The sequence below is a fragment of the Paramisgurnus dabryanus genome, chromosome 15 (genome assembly GCF_030506205.2).
Source record: "Paramisgurnus dabryanus chromosome 15, PD_genome_1.1, whole genome shotgun sequence".
NCBI lineage: Eukaryota > Metazoa > Chordata > Actinopteri > Cypriniformes > Cobitidae > Paramisgurnus > Paramisgurnus dabryanus.
Window position 1 is genome coordinate 2,548,971 of NC_133351.1, and position 22,972 is coordinate 2,571,942.

General features: G+C 37.6%; 1 long non-coding RNA gene across 1 annotated transcript; it reads left to right on the forward strand.

Moving 5' to 3' along the window:
- The first annotated feature begins 2,118 nt into the window (after positions 1-2,118).
- Positions 2,119-22,022, forward strand: LOC135733132 (uncharacterized). Its single transcript, XR_010526900.2, has 3 exons — positions 2,119-2,201; positions 15,464-15,535; positions 21,936-22,022. It is a non-coding gene; the product is annotated as an uncharacterized lncRNA (long non-coding RNA).
- The last annotated feature ends 950 nt before the right edge of the window (positions 22,023-22,972 follow it).

Consider the following 22,972-nt stretch of genomic DNA (forward strand, 5'->3'; position numbering starts at 1 on the left):
AATGCACAATGCAAATAATAAAATGCAACTATTTCATTGTACAACTGTTGCCGCTTTCCATATCCTTTAGTGTTAATGTATTTTAAAGGTATACAATCAGTTATTTTGGTGCAAAGTCATCTGAAGCCTTTTAAATTAGACAGATCTGAACATGCACAGTTAAAGACCCACAATTCATTCCCAAAACCATTAATAAAAATATAAATACTACAGTCTAGGTTAAATACAGGTTCACTTGATGGTTTGTGCCATTTAATGTCCAATGAAAATTCAGATTTCTAAAGCAAAAACAGTCAAGAATCAGATTTAGACTGAACTAATCCTTGAATGACTTATTTGGGTTTTAGGTGTTTTAATTGAAATTATCCAGGCACACAGACTCTCTCTCTCTCTCTCTTTCTGTGGCCCTCAGAGGACTGTGGGATTGTGGGTAGTCTGTCTGTCTCCACAACACCGCGTCTGGCTGGCAGCCACACAGACATCTGTAAAGGGTGTATCTACACCTGAGTCTTCTTTAAAATAAGCAAACCAGACTGTTTTAAAGACCATGCCCTTACGAAAATGAACCATGGTTTTACTATAGTTAAAAAAACATGGTTACTGTAGTAAAACCATGGTAACCATAAAATAACCATGGTTTTGACAACCATGGTTTTCAAAAACCATAGTTAAACCCTGGTTAGTGTAGTAAAACCATGGTTTTGCACATAGTAATCAATACACCAAAAAACCATGGTTACTACACTTTTACCACAATTAAACCATGGTTAATTTTCGTAAGGGTGGTTGTACTTAGATGGTCTCTCAGTGTGGATCTCTTCAAAGCAAGAGATCTCTTCAAAGTTTCATTTTTGCACCTTCCAGATAGTTAAGATCTTCATATAAAAAAATCTTGTTCTGTTTAGTCAAGTTAGATATATGAACAAACACCTGATATAGGAAAATGTATGTAAAATTACAATAATCCATTTGTAACAGAACGTAGTAGTTTTATTTAAGAGTTTCTTTATACAAGCAGATCAGTGCAATAAACTCAAGTGCTGCTATTCTAGGAATATGTCAAATTGTTTGTTAAACCATTGACTTATTGTTACTTAAGATGCATTTGTTGTATGGAGAAACGTCTTTGCTGCCATCTAGTGGATTTTGTGGTGTGGTACATTTCTCAGACTGAAGCTTTATTGTACTGTACTTCTCGAACTTTAACTATGCAACTAGTACTTTTATACAGTTTTGATTTTACATAAATTATACAAAGAAGGGATACAATGTCAACGTTATACATACAGACATTCAAATAATAATAATAAAGAATGATTAAAATAACATATATTATATTAAACTGTAGTTTATTCAATTTTTTAAAAATAAAATTACTGAATTTGAAACCAAAATCCTATTAATATACAGTATAGACTCATCAGCAATATGAGATCAAGGGTAACTGTCTAAAAATAAGCTCATCCTTTTTTTAAATAAATGTATCAATGTATATAAACAGGGATCTCATAAAAAGCATCGTGGCTTGTGAATGTTATGCCTAAATGTATTAACAAAATCCTTGAAGTGAATTTATTTTACCTTATTGGGTAAAAAGTTATTTATCTCAGACTGCAGCAACCATAGGACGACTTAGTTGGCTGTGCTCAATCAACTCAAAGACATTTCCTAATGTAAAATAAATGCAGTTCTTATTTTGAATATAAACACCACCAATATTAGAACATTGTACATCATGTGATTCTACAAAATGAAATAATCTGGGAAACATTTTAATAAGGAAAAAGACAGAAATTAATTGCTCATTAACACTTTAATATATAGTTTTAACTCACCAGACATGAGATAAAATAATATTTTTCTCAAGACAAAACCTCTTAAACATAGCCTACTTTTGTTCTTTGATAAGAAAAAAGGTTTTTCCAAACATTCGTCGTCAACCGAAAGCCTTATGGGAGAGTCGAGGTATTGCGCATGCGCAGTATTGTCCTGGTGTCGTGCGTTCACATTCTGTTTATAAACACTTCAGGATTCTTTGGGCAAAATCTACTAAACTGACAGTTGAAATGTTTTATATAATTTTTTTTTACACAAACTATAATGGCTCTCGTTGTCGGCCAAACGTTGTGTTGATGATTAAGGAAGACTATTTGAAGGCAACGTTTTAGCGATGAGATTGAGACTTGACGAAAACAAAGAAGGTAAATACTTTTTAAATTATAAAGTATTATTTTAAATTATAAAGTATTATTTTCTCACTCAATATTTACCTTGTATATTCTGGACTTCAATGCAAGCACTGGTAGCTGGTTTTAGCTGGTTTAAAGGGATAGTTCACCAAAAAAATGAAAAATCTGTCATCATTTACTCGTGTTGTTACAAACCTTTATAAATTCATTTGTTCTGATAAACACGAAGGAAGATATTTTGAAGAATGTTCGTAACCACACAGTTTGTGGGCCACATTTATTATTTCCATAGTATTCCTTTTTCCTACTATGGAGGTCAATGGGGTCCACGAACGGTTTGGTTACAAACATTCCTCAAAAAATCTTCCTTCGTGTTCATCAGAACAAAATAATTTATACGAGTTTTTATTTGATTTATTTTCTTGTCATTTGACCACTTAGAAAATTTGCTGAAGCAGTTAAAGAGTAACTAAACTTTTTTTAGTTAATGATCTGTAAGAATGATGCTTTATTAGTGCTGTTCATTGATTTTAGTAAGTTTTTTGACATTTGGATATAAAGTGTTTCAATACTACAATATATAGTGTAAAAACGTCTGAGTGCTGCCCTCTTCAGGTTGAACGGTGGCTACTGCATTTGAATTTTCCTATTGGATGTTGGGTCCAAAAAATGACTCGTGACGTAAGCAGGTTCAAGCTCACCACGCCCTTGTTACGATCTCACCCACACACTTAGTTCGTCCCCTCTATCTCCGTTGGGGTCTGCCCACTTTCTTGCATTTTTTAAATATTGCCAGTGGGCAGAGTCAGGCTCTGACCAGGGGTTTAGTTACGCTTTAAGGTCGTTTTAATGCAGTTTGGTTGTCTGCCAGCAGGGGCAGCATCGAGACTTTTCCCATGCATTCATAGAGCATTTATGTGGGCAACTACTGTTTTCTGATTTGTGGTGATGCTAAGGCAAGCATGGTTGTTGTGTCATATGTAAGTTTGTGCCCTATCCATTTCATCCAGCACAGAATGATACATAAATCAGCTGGCTTGCTGAATAGAGCAGTGCTATTACTTTTCTATTACAATTAGGGATGCACCGATAGGATTTTTTTGGGCCGATACCGATACAGATTTAAACAGACAACTTCTGGCCGATGCCGATATTAAACACTTGTATACAATACTATACAGTTGGTCTATTAGCTAGTTTATTTCTGCATCAAATTATTTTTACTGAACATGGATTGGATCTAATTAACATTCAACTGACCAACATAATAAGAGAGGCAAAAATTAAGCTAAAACAAATATAATAAGACAGCATGACAACCTTCAAAGGTGGTTTTTGCTATTCAGCATTTATTTTATTAACAACATTAACTCATTTTTTTACATATAATTGATTTCTTTATGCAGTTAATAAATAAACAATCGGTATCGGCCTTTCTCGTGCTATTGCCGATATGCCGATGGTTTCAAATTAATCAAAAATCGGCCGATAAATATCGGCGGCCGATACATCGGTGCATCACTAATTACAATGATGATGAATGATGAAATAGGACATTGTTGGTGGTGTCTTTCGACTTCTATCATGATGATTTTTTTGCACACCTTTAGCAACTGTAGGGCAAAGCTTTGGCAACTCACATCACACATTTTTAGGGATGCACCGAATCCAGATTTTTTGGGTTCGGCTGAATACCGAATCCACTGTTTAAGATTCGGCCGAATCCTATTCGCATCCTTATTCCATTAACACAGTAAAACACATTAATGAAGTAAACAACATCCACAGCAGTGTATTTTTCATTTTATTTAATTTTAAGTGTAAAAAAAAAGGATGGGCAACATTATGCCAGGATGACAAGTAGGAAAAACTATTTTGACAATTACCTTAAGCCTATGCATGAAAGCGATGCGGTGCGACAAGCTCGCGTCCGCGAAATGTGAACCACCCTAATGCTGAGTTTACACCAAACGCGTTTTGGGCGTCAAAATCGCGTCTACCGCGCGTGGTTTGCCGCTTGAACAATTTGGATGCATTCGGATTTTGCTTCGGACGCGCATCAATGCTTGCTTTTTCCGCGCGTGTACTCCGCTCTACACGCGCGGAAAAAGCAAGCATTGACACGCGTCCGAAGCAAAATCCGCTTCTTGTGGGAGGGGCAACTGCTGTGCGAGTGTCTGTTTGCAAGATGACTGATGTTACTTGTGCATTTATCAAGAGAGTTACCAGTTTGTATTTGGTAACCTTACTATAGGGGGAAAATAAACGGCGCGGGTCGATAAACGTCACGTGACTCAAAAGTGAAGTGTGTATTACAACTTACCAGGTTGGCCAAAGTCCTTACTGACACTCTTCCAAGCGAGGTCCTTTTTATTCCTGTCTCCTCTATAGAAATAACAACTTGTGTCATATAGCTTCGAGTGACTGCTTGAGTGAGTGACTCCGGGCGGGGCTGCCACCACAGCAGCAGGCAGGCTCCTGATTGGTTAACGCGGCGCGAAATTCCGCCAAAGTTCAAATTTTTCAACTCGGGCGTCAGCCGCAAATTCGCGTGATCCGCAAAATGCACAAAAGCACCATTCGCGCGTACCGCGCACAACGCTCAATTCGTGCCTTGAGGCGGGAACGCGTCTTCCGCTCCGCGCCGAACGCCTCTTCCGCGCTGCGGGACCTCCTGACGCGCGTCAACGCGTCTTCACATTGACTTAACATTGAAATCACTCGCGCTTCACGCCCTTACCGCGGTTGGTGTAAATGCAGCAAGACCCCCCAGTCACATTAGCTACAAGCGACAGAGACAGAGCGACAGGCTACCATTCATTTTCAATGGAAGTGGCCGTTTGCAAGCGACAAGCGACGAGCTCGCCGCTGCGCGAGCAAGGCGGGGCCAAAATAGACAAGCAGGCTATTTTATGCAAATGCTGAGCGATGCGACAAAGCGACTGCCAATCAGAGTGAAGGAGCAGCGTGACGTAGGTCTGTGGTCGAGTCTGAGAAAATAATTCAAGATGGCGGAAAATGCGTATTTATGTATATATCTGATAAGTTTGGCATTTTATCTCAAATATTTTGTTACTTTTATCGAGAAATAAATACTTTTAAATCCAAAAACACCGTTCTTGTAACTTAACAATACCTCTAAAGTGACTTTTGATACCGCTTTGAGAAACCAGCCAAGGAACGCCCATCAAGCGAGTGCGTGTCGCTCGGTGTCGTTCACTTTTGTAGCTAATGTGACTGTAGGGTAAGGCTCACCGAAAGGAAAAGCTTATCTCCACGTCAGCACCTGATGTGTGTAATCAACGGCCGCGTGATGTCGACCAGTATAGTGCAAGCCTAGGGTTCGGTTCGGTGGAAAAAAATCTAGGATTCGGCCGAACCCGAACCCCGTCAAAAAGCCCAGTATTCGGCCGAATCAGAATCCTGGATTCGGTGCATCCCTACACATTTTGGCAGAAGATTTTGTGTAGGCAAGCACAATTAAAGCAGTCTCAGTGCAATTTATAATTGTCACACATTTACGTAGCACTTTAAACCGATTCTTTGCACCAGTAGTGGATTATAACATCATGCTCATTTTCAGTTCAAAATAATAGGTCTGTACAGAAATCTCAAGGCACAGTTTAACTAGGCTCTGTTTAGGGGCTTTCGCGATAATATCATTATTATCCAGACATATTACAAGTAAAAATTAGCTCATATCTGCCATAGAAGCTCATCAGCACCTCTAGTATGATTGCACCCATTAGAGTCATGAAACAGGCCTCTGATGAATGAAAAAAAGCCCAATATCAACACGATCCTGTACAGAAACACACTGTTTTACAGCGAGCCTCTGACTGTATTATCTTTAATAAAAAAGAAAAATACCAGTCATAAAGAAAATAGCCTCCCCCACAGAATAGTTCATTTTCCTGCTCGCAGAAGCTATCAGTTTCTCCCACTGCAAAGCAATTTACATCTTCATAAACAATTACAGGCCTGCTCGGGCAATTTACGCCATTGTTTTAAGCACATTGTGCGACCGAAATTAATATTCCAGGCCGACGGAGCAGAAGTGGAGGGGTCATTAGCCGAGCTCTCGGCTTCACGCCGTCTGCCTGAGAGAAACGGCCAAATGTTGGGCTATTAACTACAGTAAACCTTCTTCTTTCAGTGATTCAAACTTCTTTATCAACAAACGAATCTTCTGATAAACAATTTATCATTATTAGTGTATTAGTAAGTTAGGCTTTTTCTTTGGAGTAAATAAGAAAGAAATTTAGCACGTGAATGAGTTTCCTAAATTAGCTAGCACAGATATTAAATATTTATGGTGGCACCGTATGAGATGCTTCATAGTGTTTTTAAAAGCACCGGAACAATGCTAATGTAAATCCTTCATGGTGTGCTGTGAAAACCACAGGAAAAATTAGGAAAGAAAGAAATGCGAGCAGAGAATTTCATAATAGAAAATATAAGACAAAGAGAATTTAAACAAAGCAACTACAACAACAAAAATCCGAAAGAAAGATGTCAAATAAAAGCAATGTAAGAAGTTGTAAGTCAGTCGTTCCAAATGGTATTTTGCAGAAAGGGGCCATGACGTTTCATCCTTTTTCTTTAAACTGATGCTGATATGCTGATTTCCACACTGATGCTTTATTCACTGCTTGATTCGAATTATTGAACGGTGCTATATAGCACCAAAAGTGGTTCTTTACTCGTAGAAGAACCGTTTTTAGTGCCATATAGCACCGGTGAAGCACCTGTGTAGAACCATATAGTGCTATGTAGAACCAAATGTGGTGCTATATGGCCCCTATATGGTTCTACACAGGTGCTTCACCGGTTCTTCACCGGTGCTATATGGCACTAAAAACGGTTCTTCTATGGTTACGTTTCAAATCAAAAGTTTTGGTGCTATATAGTACCGTTTGTTTTTTTTAGAGTGTAGTACCTCAAACAGTTACACAAAAATGCATACAGATAAATCCAACCCAAATGTCAGAATAATTTCCATATATTTGCATTAGTTTATATCCAGCTGGTTTATCCTAGATTTAGTCATATTTTAAGTTAATAACGAAAGAAAGCGACCTATATACAACTGTCGGCTACATTAATATATCCAACAAATTAAAATCTGATTTTAGTTCTTTTTTTATCATCCCTGCTATACATATTTTGTTATTTTGATTAAACAATCATTAATTATTAAAACAGAAGTAAATAAAGTACAAGACTACACATATAATATGCATTTATGTAATTTAAAAGGTAACCAGTAAGCATTTACTTCAATACTTATAACATAATTAATACATTTTTATTTATATATATATTTTGTAATTTAGCACATTTTCATGATTCATTACTGTTGTTTTATTACTTTTGTAATTTTTTAGCACTGTTTCACTTTGAGTGTAATGTTTGTTTTTTTATCCAGTATCCATTTTAAAAAACTATCGTCGATTAATCTGTTGTCCGGATCAACCTTATCGTTATTGGTTAAAATCCACCATCGGTCGACCACAATTTTTTTTATCCTCAATGTAAGTGAACTTTTTAAGTTTTTAATGTGGTATGGATTATATTTATTTATTTTAACTTTAGTTTGGCATGTTAATTCTGTATTCTGTTTTAAAGGTGCAGTGTGTAAATGTTAGCGGCATCTAGTGGTGAGGTTGAAAATTGCATCCAACGGCTCAGCCCTCGCTTTTGAAACGCATTGAGAAGCTACTGTGGTCGCCACCGGAAAAACATGTCATCGTCGGAGACAACTTCGTAAAAAAGGTTTGTTTGTCAAGGGCACAAAATGGTGACTTCCACGTAAGGGGACCCTCGGTGTATGTATAAAAACGACTATTTCTAAGGTAATAAAAACATAATGGCTCATTATAAAAAGTTCTTTATACACCCCTGATAATATAGTTTTGTATATTATTTTGCATTCCTGTCAAGAGATTCTTTCTAAAGATTACACACTGCACCTTTAAAGATCATTTATGCAGATATAGCTTCAATTATTTCTTCCAAGAAAACAGGCCAAAGATATTGATGACTTAAATACTGGTGTTTTTGTGAAATAGATATTTTTGTCTCTTCTATAGAATATAAATCTCCCTCTTTGAATATAATCTGCAATGACTAACAAGTAGCATATCACAGCTTTTACATAGCAAACACCTATAGGCTTATTGCCGAATGTCAAATGAACAAACCGGAAAACAGGGGCACGTTTAAGCTCAAACCGGTGCGCAACGTTTTGCTACGGTTTCCAGGTTAAACGACATGTTTCTTACCGTGTGTCTCAATTCGTTCCCTAGCTCCCGAGGTCGTGAATCAGTATATCGTGTACACAGGTTCGGGCACTGGTAAGGACCCTAGCTCACTTCACATTGGGACAATGTTCACTTATTTTTCTGTCACGTGGCTGCTTAAGCGCGTTGTGATTATTCACAGCTGTTACTCATCAACAACCGGCAAAACCAACATCTCTCTGACTTAATTTTAAAAAACAGTACATTGTGGAAAATGCTGTCATTATTCTCTTACATATCTGTGCATAAAATTGGAGGCATATAATTACATTTTAAATGTAATAAATATATTTAAAATTTTAAATAAATATTATTATTTTAAATATTGAGTAGATTGTGGTCCCTTACTGTGTAGCAATTTGTGTTTATATTTACAACTAAAACAAACGTTTGTCTTTATAAAAGTTCTGTTACATTTCATAAAGTTTATTGAGTTGGATCACGTGATGTTCGGGTGGCGAGCGTCAGAAAAGGTCACGTGATTTCCGGTTAGGGAACATAGGGAACATCGATGCTCACTGGTTTTTGCGTTGCATTGTGGGAATTTTTAGGGAACGAACGTTCCAGTGCACTGAACGGATTTTGCGATTGAGACAGCCCTTAAAATGGCCGACTCCCTGATCAGTGCCCTGACTACTGAACAAGGGAGCTGATTGAGACACACGGTTAGAGATACATTTTCTCTTGTTTGGTGGGTGTGTCAAAAATGCCAACCCAATCAACAGCAACATGATATAAACCAGAAGGTATTAAAGAGACAGCTCGCACAGTGGGTCCAAGTAAAGTCGTTTACAAATGTGTTATCTTTTATTATGGACAGCAAGGGCTGCCACTACCGGACCCCTAAGGTGACATTGGAGTAAAAAAATCTAAAGTTTAGTTTCATGTGCTCACGTGAAACTTTCGCGTGCTCGCGTGAGACTTTTGCGTGCTCATGTGAAGTTTCGCTTTCACGTGCGCACGCGATAGTTTCACGTGCGCGCGAAACTAAACACGATAGTTTTACGTGCGCACGCGAAACTAAACTTAATTTAATTTTTGCTCCATGTCCCCTTAGGGGCTCCGTATGTGACTGTAACATTGAGCGTATTTTACAGCATTAATAACGTATTTATAACAATTTCATCAGGCTTCGAAAAGTTTTCAAAAACATGGACTTCTCAGCTGCCATAGTTGCAACTCTAGCGCCATCAGAACAGGGTGTTCAACCAACCACCGTTTCTGTTTAAAAAACATTTTGTTGGAGCTGAACGCAGCCCAGGTCGTCTCGCTTCTGCTTGTTGAGAAACTGTTAACAGTAGCAGTATGAACTGATGGCAACAGATATAAACTTTGGGGTATTGAGCTAACCTAGTTGTTTTCATATGTTGCATTTATTATGTTTTACTAAATGTCAGTTAAAAAAAGAAAACTAATAAAACTGTGGGCATCACTTATGCTTATTTTTGGTAGCTTTTTTGAAGGCGTCTTCAGTTAAACATCTCTACATTAAATGCTCACACAAGATTTTAAACATGAAGTTTCACTGTGTGGCACAAGGGGGCAGTGCTTGTTAAACAAAAATGAATTGTTATGGACCTGTCATCATATCTCTATTTGGTGTTCTCTGCTTAATGGACCAATATTCTTAAAAGACCAATGTATGATTTCTTTCCTCAACAACTGAGCGATGCCGTGTGGAAATCTGCAGGGTTATGATAATATTTAATGAATACTTTAATCCAGATTTTTCTTAGACAAAGATGAAAAAAGAGGAGAGGGGGAGGGAAATGCCAAGGTATGTAACATTCATATCATTTAAATAATAAATCAGTGTAAGGTAAAGACTATGGCACAAGTTTATGAATATTTAAAACTCAGAGTTTACAGATCAGAATGTTGACACTGGACGAATGCTAATTTTCTTGCTCTTGGTATCTGATGAGGGGTTAAACTAGACGCTGAATACATTATTCATTTTTCTTTCTTCCTGTTATTTTCACACCTTTGATAGGATTCCTTTGGTCAGGCCGCTTCTGTATATTTTACTGTTTTATCTGAAAAACAGCAGGGGAAAAAATGAATTTCCACTGAAATATTAATATATCAGAATCTTGGCGTGTCAATGAGAGAACAGACAGGTAGAGTGTGTTTTACATAACAATTCAGGTGAAGATAAAGTTCACCTCCCTGCGAACACAGCCGGCAGCACCAAATGTCTCCAGCCCATGTGTGTCCACTGTTAATTTAACCGTGGGCGCGTGGTCATTTGGGTTATAAATGGATAAACACTGCACCCGGATAGATGTATAGAGCATGGTCATTAAAATATTTAGGTCCAGTTCTGGAAAACTCACTTTTAAAAACTTAAAAATTAATGGAATTTCTGTTTCTGCTTTAAAGGTGTAGTGTGTAATTTTTTGAAGGATCTCTTGACAGAAATGCAAAATAATATACAAAACTAAATTATCAGGGGTGCATAAAGACCTTACATAATGAACCGTAATCTGTTTACTGTCTTAGAATGAGACATTTGTATCTACATACACAGAGGGTCCCCTTACATGGAAGGTGCCATTTTGTGCAGCCATGTTACAGAAGCCCATAATGGAAAAACTTTTTACTAAGTTGTCTCCAACAATGACATGTTTGTCAGGTGGCGGCTACAGTAGCTTCTCTTATGTGTTTCAAAAGCAAGGGGTGAGCAATGGACTGAGCCGTTTGTTGCAATTCGCAACCTCACCACTACATGCCGGTAAAATTTACACACTGCACCTTTAAGTAAGGGATAATGTAGAGGCAGCCGGTAGTTATTGGGAAATAAGCCCCGACAGTGTGATCAGGACCCGACGCGAAGCGGAGGGTCTTGTATCACACTGAAGGGGCTTATTTCCCAATAACTACCGGCTGCCTCTACATTATCCCGCTTATTACACGGCTACTTGCCACATAAGAAAAAAAAACTGGACATGAATATGAATTTGAAACATTTTATTGGCATATTTGTTTTAAATTAACATTTTTATCCTTCCGCGAAACTTTGCACAGATGCATAAAATGATCGTAATACCTTATTAAGATCCTCTGCTTCATACTTGTCTGTCTCCATTTTTTCTCTTTTAGCCAGTCTTTGAGAAGTTTTAATGCCCATTCTGTATTTTTTTGTGTGTTGGCTTCGTAGCTGTCATGCTCTATTTTGTCAAGTTCAGTCTCAGTAAGCTGTCTGTGTCTTGTCGTGGTTGTCGAGTGTTTGTCACAAGATGGCGCCAAACAGACAGTAATCTTTATTGATCTTTATTGGCGCGGAGCGATTTTACTCGTGCAAGTAGTCCGGCTATGCGTTATTATTTTGGAGCGGTTATTATTTGAAAAGAACGAACCTGCAAATGTCTCAACTGACCAATCAGAATCAAGCATTCCAGAGAGCCGTGTAATAAACCACAATAAAAGCATGTGAACTTTACTGAATAGATAAAATATTAATACAAATATTAATAAATTGGAACTCATTAGACTGATTAATGGTTTTTGCCAATTAATCGGCACCGATAGTAATTGATGTAACAATTGGTTATATGTGAAAAATCCATGCCGATAGATTTTCTGAGTGCGTCCGTTGCTTCATATCACTATGAAGTTATTAATTTCCTGAATAGATGCTGCATTAGAAAAAAAAAAAAAAATATATATATATAAAAATATAAAAAAACAACAGCATAAACCTAAGTTTGTCATCAAGGCTGACAGGATACTAATATTAGTAGTACCTCAAACAGTTACACAAAAATACACGCAGATATATTTCAACCCAAATGTTTAATGTCATAATTATTACTATACATTTGCATTAGTTTATATCCAACTGGTTATTTCTATACAAGATTTATCCATATTTTAAGTTAATAACTAGAGAGAGCGAACTATATGCAGCCGTCCGCTACATTAAAGGAATAGTCTACTCATTTTCAATATTAAAATATGTTATTACCTTAACTAAGAAGAGTTGATACATCCCTCTATCATCTGTGTGCGTGCACGTAAGCGGTGGAGCGCCCTGCTACACTTCGGTAGAATTTAGCTTAGCCCCATTCATTCAATGGTACCACTCAGAGATAAAGTTAGAAGTGACCAAACACATCAACGTTTTTCCTATTTAAGACGAGTAGTTATACGAGCAAGTTTGGTGGTACAAAATAAAACGTAGCGCTTTTCTAAGCGGATTTAAAAGAGGAACTATATTGTATAGCCAGTGATGGGAATAACGGCGTTATAAGTAATTGGCGTTAGTAACTGCGTTATTTTTTTCAGTAACGAGTAATCAAATAAATTACTGTTTCCCCCGTTATAACGCCGTTATCGTTACTGACATTAAAATGCTGCGCATTACTAAAATTGATCTTACTGTAGTGATTTTCAGCCACGTATGCTCACTCTCTCAGCCAAACACTGTTTTTCTCTTGTGTGTGTTGTGAGAAACATAACGGATGATGATTGGCTTAATTTCCATCGGTAGCCAACCAGAGGCAGAGTTCACAAAAAGGCCCGCCCACATGCGCAGTCCAAGTCCGAGAAGCGAGCAGCAGTGTTAAAAAGTCTGAGCAACTTGGTCACTTTGTCGCTAGATTTAGCAACTTTCTATCACTTTAGCGACTTTATAGGACAAATCTAGCTATCTTTTCTGGTGTGGTTGGAGACTTTTGTAGACTGACATGAAAATACGTATCGTTTTCTCTTCTCAACGAGCAGCGGTGCTGCTGCTGACTGTGCCCCATCTCAAAGCACTGACATGCAGCCCGGTCATCGCGCATCAATCACTCCGAAAACACCGGCGACAGGGCGATGGCAAGTACAACAAGCTCAAAGGTAGCGGTCGCAAACACGAAGTATAAAGCACTACTTTTCCATTGTTGAGGTGAAAGGCAGGAATTTTTGTGTAATGTGCAACTTATGCCCATGAGGAAAAAGTCTCTCCACGTCTGTGGCAAGTAATTCTGATCTAATAAAGCACCTCACGTCACATGCTGCCACAAAATTAGTGATTTCTCTTTAGTATCCATTTTAGTCATTTAACATATTTAATTTTGTAAGGGGCATTCAAGTTATTTAAGTTATTTTTTTTTTTTAAAAACGCAGTAATTACTTTTATAATAATGTAACGCAGTTACTAACTCAGTTACTATTTGTGAGAAGTAATTAGTAACTATAACTAATTACTTTTTTAAAGTAACGTTCCCAACACTGTGTATGGCGGAACAGCACTTTTGGGAGTACTTCGACTCGCCTGAAAAGTCCGCTCCCCTTCTCCCTCTCATAATGGGAGAGGGAGAGTGTTACTGCGCCGAGTCGAAGTACTCCCAAAAGTGCTATTACGCCATACAATATAGTTCCTCTTTTAAATCCGCTTAGAAAAGCCCTACATTTTATTTTGTATCAACTCTTCTTAGTTAAGGTAATAGCATATTTTAATATTGAAAATGAGTAGACTATTCCTTTAACATATCCAATAAATCAAAATCTGATCTTTTTTATCTTTTGTTGTTTTGATAAGACAATCATTAAATGTTTAAACAGAAGCTTAAAGTACAAGACTACACATATAATATACATTTATGTACAGTAATTTGAATTTTACCAGTGGGAGTATTTCATAGAAGTATTTACTTCAATGCTTATTAATATAATGAATATATTTTTATTTATACATTTGTTTTATTTAGGGCATTTTCATGCTTTAGTGTTGTTGTTTTATTACTTTTGTAATACATTTCTGCACTGTTTCGTTTTAGTGTTATGTTTGTTTTTTATCCAGTATCCATTTTTAAATCTATCTGTCGATTAATCGGTTATCGGCAACTTAGTTATCGGTATCTGTAAAATCTGCCATATGATCTCAAGGTTCTTATTTTTTGGTAAATATAAAGTGTTATAATACTTACCTTATTTATTTTGAAAAATATTAGTGCTTTATTGATAACAATAGGCACAAGAAATATCTAAAAAACGATTTTTAAGGCCATATCCGTTAACCACACACGGCCAGAAAGATGATCGAAAATTCATTGGAAACCCTGATGGAGTCCAGCAGACGCAGAGCGCTTACAGTAACAGAACATCAGCTGTTAGGGGTTTACAAGTGAGAGGAAACATGCTGTCTCTTTTGTAGGATCATAATCTCTAGTTTTTCTTGGGAATGCGTGTTATTCACTTTAAAATAAAAGAGAAACTATAGCAGAGAGAATAGGGTGGGATGTGGGGTTGAAGAAGTGCTGGATAAAATCGATTCAATGTAAATTATTAAGAGTGGAGGAATGCAGCTCGGCCCCCCTCACAGGCATACAGAGGCCAAAGTCGAGCTCAGCAGACAGACAGGCTGGCAGGTGCACCGAAGTCTTTCCTCCTGTCTCTCTCTCTCTCTCTCTCTCTCTCTCTCTCTCTCTCTCTCTCTCTCTCTCTCTCTCTCTCTCTCTCATTAGTGAATGGGAGTTGGGTTTCCCTGCGAGTGGGGAGGCAGAGATCTCTGTGAGGGAGAGATGGCCGAACACCTCACATCCCGGGCAGCCTGGTCCACATACTCTCTCTCTCTCTCTTTTTCTCTCTCTCTCTCTCTGGAAGCTCATTAGAATGAGCAGTGATGCATAAGAGTTAGTCATTAGCTGAGCTCTCTCTTTTACCTCTATAACACCCCTCCATGTCTCTGTCTGTATCTCTCGCTCCCCCCTCTAATACATTAGGCTGTGCAATAAACAGACCCTGATCTGTTCTTAGTTTAATTTCTTTCTAAAATAATGTGTTGTTTTTAAAAAAAATTCTTGCATAAATTACAAAAAAATAATCGGAATTGAATGTTAAGGTGATGTGTGTTTGTTTTAAATTGTATAAAAAGGTGTGAACTTTTAAAATTTGAATTTCATTCTTAATCTCTCCTTTCCACCTCATCCTCATCTGTTCCCCTCTCATTCTCTCCTCTTTTTTGCTCTCCCATCTCATAAGAAGAAATGACAGAGAGTGCAGCTTTGAGCCAATTCAGACGTGGATCTTTTTTGATGGAGTCCATCTTCCAAAGCAGTGAGTAAACATTAACACTTAACTGGGATCTCATCGCTCTCTCTCTCTCTCTCTCTCTCCCTCTCTCTCTCTCTCTCTCTCTCTCTCTCTCTCTCTCTCTCTCTCTCTCTCTCTCTCTCTCTCTCTCTCTGAATTGAAGTTGGGGTATTTGCTGTAGCTGCAGGCTGAAGCCCCTCAGTGGTGACCGACCAAAGAAAGCCTCTCAGTAAATAAAATCTCTCTCTCTCTTTCTCTCTCTTTCTCTCTCTTTCTCTCTCTCTCTCTCTCATTCTGTGTCTGCCGTGAGGGCCGGTGGTAAATAATGTCTGGTGAGAACAACGTGCCCGTGAGCGGGGTTAGAGCTGGACCACAGAACACTCCTGGGCTTCTGGCGGTCTTTAGTCATTCCCTCTATTTAGTTTCTTTCCTGTCTTTCTTTGGCCGGACACATACACGATGCCTGTGACACCTGCTTTCCATCTGCTTTCAAAAGCAGGGTTTTTCCTACACATTCACACACACAGGGGTGGAGAAATTTTATAAATTTCTTCTTTTCTTTTATGCAATGGAATTTGGCCGTATGTTGAATTCAAATTTCACATCCAAGGAGTCAAAACTTTAACAACATAATAAAACTGATAACGTAACTTTTAATAATTGTCTGATGGGTGGGAATCATGGGGGGCCGAAGGACAGATCTGAGGGTTGCCCCTCCTAAAAGTATAATGTTGACGTCCAGTGAGAGAGAATGAACCACATTGTTTTTTATTCGATTTTGATAACAAAAAACAAGAAGCTTTACATCTTATTAACTGTTTGTCTAGTTATCTTGAATGCAATTATCATCTAATGTTAATGAATTACCCATGGCATTCTACTACTCTATACTATGTAGTAGGCTAAAAATCAGTAAGCAAGGCGAGTAGGTTTTCTGAATTCTAAGTATTAAAAAAGCTGTTAACCCAGATATTGTCTTTACTTAAACAATAAAGTAAACATCACTTAATATTTTCAGTTTTGAACATATACTTAAAAAATCTTAGTTTATTTAACTTTTAAGTTTATAAAATTCATTTAATTATAAAATTTAAGTGAATTTAACTTAAAGGTCACATTCTTCTTGATCCCATTTTTTTAACTTTAGTTAGTGTGTAATGTTGCTATAATAGCATAAATAATACCTGCAAAATGATAAAGCTCAAAGTTCACTGCCAGGCGATATATTTTCTTTAACAGAATTTGCCTTTCAAAGCCTACAGCGAACGGCCGTTTTGGACTACAGCCCTCTACTTCCTGCTTTAATGACATCACTAGAACAGTTTTTTGACTAAACTCCGCCCACAGGAATACGTCAGTCACCAGTTAAGCTAACGGCAAGCTAAGTCCCATCAAGTACACAATCAAAACTTGTTACGTATTTCTGCAGGAGGGACTTCATAGAACAAGAAAGACATCAGCCCGTTTTGAGGACAGTAAAAACAGCGCTATACAGATAAGTAAATTGTGTGAAAAATACCGCGTTTTTTTACACGTGAAACATGAACACGTGTTATATTGCGTACTGTAAACACAATAAAAGCATCAAAGACACAGAAAGAATGGGACCTTTAAAACGATCAGTTACATGTTGTATGGAATACCCATAATTTTTTTTGCATGAATATTTTTTCTGCTTTTTTAAAGAATAAGAACTGATATTTTTGTTAATAAAATGGCATAGAGGTTTAAGCTATTATATTTATAATATGTTGTTGTGATGTAAAGGATAACTTGGTGAAATCAGTGTTTACTTTCATGTTCAGGACATTTTATTGTATTTCTCTCCACAGACATTAATTCAATGACTGACTTATAGTGCAACATGAACTCAAGGAAAGTCGCGTTATAGTCACGAAAAATGTGATTAATTTATTTGCGTTCATGGCACGAAATTCAGCTTTTTTCGTGCCTTGAACACGAATGTCTTTTTCATGTCGCACAAATTTCTTTAAAGAGTTTTTTGTGTCCGTGCACGACTTTCTTTTTCGTGTCATTTTATTGTTTCTCTTTTTTTTCTCTATTTTTAAATCATCGTCGCTTGGGGTTGGGGTTAGATTTGGGGTTTGGGTTACGATATACTTTTATGTATTGGTTTCTACATGTTTTTCTCCTGCTTTTAAAACTATTCCCGTCTGGAGTTAGGGTTAGACTATTTATAGAAATTTGTGTGAGTGACATGACAAAGACTGTCACGCTGAATTTCGTCCCATGGAAACGAATAAATTAATCAAATTTTTTGTGACTATAACACGACTTTTCGTGGGATCAGTCTGTATAGTCAGTCATGAATTTTTATGTTATAATGCAATTTATAAAAGTAATTATTTTTATTTTTAGTAATTATTTCATTATTACACTTATGTAACTATAAATAAATTAAAAATAGAAAATATTTTAACTTAGTTAACTAAGTGGAGCTGGACAGAGCAACTGATATAACTAATAATTTTAATTTTAAATCAACTTAGTTTAATGAACTTGCTGAATTGTATTGGAATTATTAGAAATTTTAAGTTAAATGTCCTCTTGTTTTAGTTTACATTACTTTAAACTTTCCTTCCATTTTTTTTTAACTAAATTCAACTTGTCCAGGTTAAAGTACCTATGACTTACTGCTTCTGGCAAGATTTTGAGGTGTGCATTCGATCAACCCAGTCTCACCCCATGGCGTCAATATTTGACGACACTTGACCATGCGTCAATATGTTGACGCGGAGGGTATACCTTTCGCGTCATTTTTTGACGAACTGGGGAATTCAATACTATTACGTCCGTTGCATTCTCTTTCCTATTTTCTTACCATTTTCGCGTCGGTTTAGGGTTAGATTTACATAATGACATCCCTACCCAAACCTAACTCTAACCCCAACGCCAGGTGACAACTGTTTAATTTTGCGTACCTAACTCTAACCCCAACGCCAGGTGACAACTGTTTAATTTTGCGTACACTGTTTAATTTAGCGTAATCTAACCCTAAACCGACGCGAAAATGGTAAGAAAATAGGAAAGAGAATGCAACGGACGTAATAGTATTGAAGTCCCCAGTTCGTCAAAAAATGACGCGAAAGGTATACCCTCCGCGTCAACATATTGACGCATGGTCAAGTGTCGTCAAATATTGACGCCATGGGGTGAGACTGTGTAGATTCGATAGACACTTTACTATCCCGTGAGCCCTCAGGACAGGGGTCACCCAAAAAAAAGAAGGAGAGGCGTCATCATATTATTTTTTTTGGAATGGTTAATTTTCAATCTAATTCAGTATGAACCGTCACAGTATGCGATTTTGAAAGTGGAGTATGTTTTATGAAATTCAATTCAAAATCAGGATTTGAATTGGAACTTAAAAACCTTACTAAATGATGCACAATCCATGACACCTGTCTTACCTTTTGCTTTTAGAAACACACAAACACATCAGACATAATCTCTCTCTCTCTCTGTCTCTCTCTCTCCCACAGTCTCTGCAGTAGGTTGATTAATGTTAGCTGGCTGCGATCATGAACTTTCAGTGCCTCCAAAGTGCTAATAACAGCGTGTGTGTTTGTGCGCTCATGTGTGTTGTGTGTTTTTATGTGTGTGCGTGCACTGGCAGTCCAAAGCCAGTCACTGAATTGATTTGCTCATTTATTTAAGGCAATATGAGCAAATTTATCCAATAAGGCAGTGGGAACAGACCTGTTCCTGTTTGTGCTAGATCCCATAATTACTGTTTCACCGGGCGCGACGGACTCCAGGAATCCGGGCAGCAGAGGATATTATGCCTATCAAATCACTCTGAAGGTACATTGAAGGTGATTTACAACAGAACAGGTTGGCCATGACTACACACATTCACCCCCGCCCAGATCCCATTACAGAAGCTCATAACGTTCATTTGGTGACATGAAGAAATGCACAGCAGAAACATTATCTGTTGATATTATATGACAGTGTCTGGGCCGCCAGTGTGTTTTGTTGTTGATGACGTTGTTTTCTCACAGCCGAGCATAATTGCGGGACGTGTAACCGTATATGTCTTGCGATAGTGGTCTGTGAGGAGCCTTGCAAAGAATTCTGGGACAGATTTGCATTTAGGACGGATGAAGATGGTCAGGAGGTGACCTGCCGTGTGGTCTTTAGTAACTGTGCACTGAAAGCCACAAATAAATGGATTTCATTTACAGCCAGGCGATGAAAGAACTTAATTTCACCTGTCAGATGTTTGATTTCCACTACGATAATCCGCCGTTGTGCCGGGAGGTTTTTCTTTGATATTTCCTTGGCAGCCTTTTAGAATGGCTTTGGTTCAAATGAAAATTTCATTTATTTATTCACTTTACAGATTTCTAAATGCAACCTTTTAGAGGCAAATTAAATTAAACCTTACAATAATATATTAAAGACTTAAAAAAGAAAGGAACAAAAAAATTTTATGTATAAAATGAAAACTATTTAAAGATGATGTCATTAAAGAGGATATATCATGAAAATCTGACTTCCATATTTAAGTGCTATAATTGGGTCCCCAGTGTTTCTATCAACCTAAAATGTGAAAAAGATCAACCCAGTAAGGTTTGTTCGACTTCATGTGGCGCCACAAGAACCGACAGCCGGATGACGCCAAAGTTACGCAAGAGCGATTTTAAAGCAAACTCCTCCGTATGATTTTGCGGTACTTTGACGTCATCCAGCTGTCGATTCTTGCAGCGCCGAATGAAGTCGAACAAGCCTATTTTCTCCAAGCATGTGAAAAAATAGGTAATTGAAGCTTGGCTCCCCCTGTGATGTCAGAAGGGGATAATACCGCCCCTTAATCTGCACTATCCAACCACGGCACTGCCATTTAGTGCAGAGATCAGCTCATTTGCATTTTAAAGGGCACACCCAAAAACGGCAAATTTCTCAGGGTTCCCACGGGTCCTTAAAATCCTTGAAAGTTTGTGAATCTAAGGAAAAAAATTTGAGGCCCTGTGAAATTTTTACAAATATATTTACATAGATACAGGTCATTGAAAGAGCTTGAATCTATTTTATCCAAGAAGCTTTCTGGAAAAAAACCATATAATTCCCTGTGTAGTGTAGGATAATATCATAAAAATTCTAGACATTTTAAGCACACGTGCTAAACTGTTGGCTTTAAATGCTTATATCTTCTGTATGCGAATGTTGATTCATACCAAAATGCTTTTTGCATAGTTGTGTTTGACACATGAAAACGTCTTGCTTGCAACCAATGACCCAACTAAAGCAAACACTGATCACGATAATGGTGATTTGTTGAAATTTCAATATTTTTTCAATATTAATGGAGGGTGCAAACGTGATATTGATTCAATGGTATTAACATCGACAAATCAACGATTTTTAACATTGTTTCAATGGTTTGCATGCTATATGGGAACTGTTATTCCCTGTAAGGGAATGCGACGCTGCGTCTCCCTTGCCATTCTTCCTGGGTCCCTATAATTCCTGGCTCCCGCGTCACCCTGTCTTTGTCGTTAAGCCTAACCATTGGTTGAATTTGATATACACATTCAGACGCACTTACCCTTGGATGCGTCCCCAAAGTGTCACTGCAGTGACGCAGCGCGAGTTCCCTCGAAAGGGAACTGAAAGTTCCTTAAATTTAAAGTTAACTAAGGTGTGGGAACCATGATTTTTGTTCACACCTACAAAGTGGAAATTTAAACATTTTATAAATTATCTATATGGCATTTTGAGCTTGAACTTTCCATACGTACTACACCAAAGATTTATTTTATATCTTTAAAAAGTCTTGTGAAATGTTAATGTACATATGAATTGTGTGTGTTTGGGCAAGGGGGATGTTTAAGGCACAAATAAAAATGTATTTGCTTGTGTCAAGATACCCCTGTCATCTGCCCTTACTTTCTGGACTCCATTTCCCATAATCCTTTGCACCCCATCATCCACCATCATTGTATCATTCCCATCACTGTTTACTCTATATAAACTTTCCTTTGTCTTTTGTCAGTTATTGTCAATGTCTTTGCAACGTCTTTGTATCACCAATTTATGTTATTAAAACCACTTACTCGTCATCCTCTCTTTGTTCGGAATACCGTGACACTTTGCTGTAATTTGCATGAATAATTTTCATAAATATTAATTACATGACCAGTTTTTCAAGTAAATTGAACTGATTTGCTGACAGGTGTAAAACTTCAGTAATCACTATTGACAATAATAGGAATTACAAAAATATCTGGAACATTTCTTATAGCTTGGTCACAATGGATAACAAAATAATAATGTCTGCAAAATGATTTTGCTAAATGAGAAATAATTGTAAACAGATAATGTGAGGGGTGAAATGTCACCTATAGACATGTTTTTGTGAGATTGACTGTTACCTGTGTTTGTCTATCTGTTCACACAGAGAAGGGAGATAAATTGGCAGAGAGAGAGAGGAAAGAGAGAGAGCAGGGAGAGATAGAGACAGTCGACAGTCCTGCTCTGCATCAGTCTTTACCCGGAGTGAAGGTAAGCTTGATTTTGGATGACAGAACAAGTGTACACACAAATCTAGTAAAATAATGTGTGCAGGTATAAAGCAGCCCGTAAGAGAGACCTTTTGGAGGTTTTATCAAAGTTTACAGATGCAGGTTGAGTGAATCTACTGCCTAAAGCCAGGCAGTGAACAGCCGTGCCAATTAATGCTGTTTCTCATGCAGTTGCTCTGTCCACATTCACCCATTACTGCTGGTTTTGGACACAGAAGTCCAAACTCCTTGTTAGGAGGCTGAACCTCACGAGCCCACAACTCGCCAAACGACCGACAGCAATTAGTAAAGGCGCATTGGAACCGGCGGATGGGACATTGGGCCATTACAATGCGAGGGCCGGCTTGGGCCTGCTCGTGGCCTTATAACACAAACAATGTTTGTTAACCCTGAAGGTCAAACCTGCTTCACTTCAGCCAGAAGACGAGATGCTGTATGTAACTCAAATCAACAATACAGACTGAGATTTTCAGCAGCACGTATAGAAAGCTGTGGTGCATAGATGGGGCAGAAGGAGAAGGTGGTTAGCATTGGGGGAGTGACGCTTTAGCAGTATACTCGCAGAAATGAGAAAGAGCATATCATATGTAAGGGATAATGTACAGCCAACTGGTTGTTATTGCAGAATAAATCCCAACAGGGTGATCAGGAGCCTGACGACATGGATAACAACCGGCTGGATGTACATTATCCCACTTATTACATGGCTATTTGCAACAAGTGTAAAAAGAAATGGACAAAATATTAATTGGATATATTTTATTAGCTCATTTGTAAGAAATGCAAACCTTCCTCAAGGAATAAATGTTTCCTAGTGGCTTTAAGCCGAGAACAAATATGAAGACATACAAGTCAAACATGCAATTTGGTTAAATAATTTGCTAATATATAATTTTATATATATTATTACATA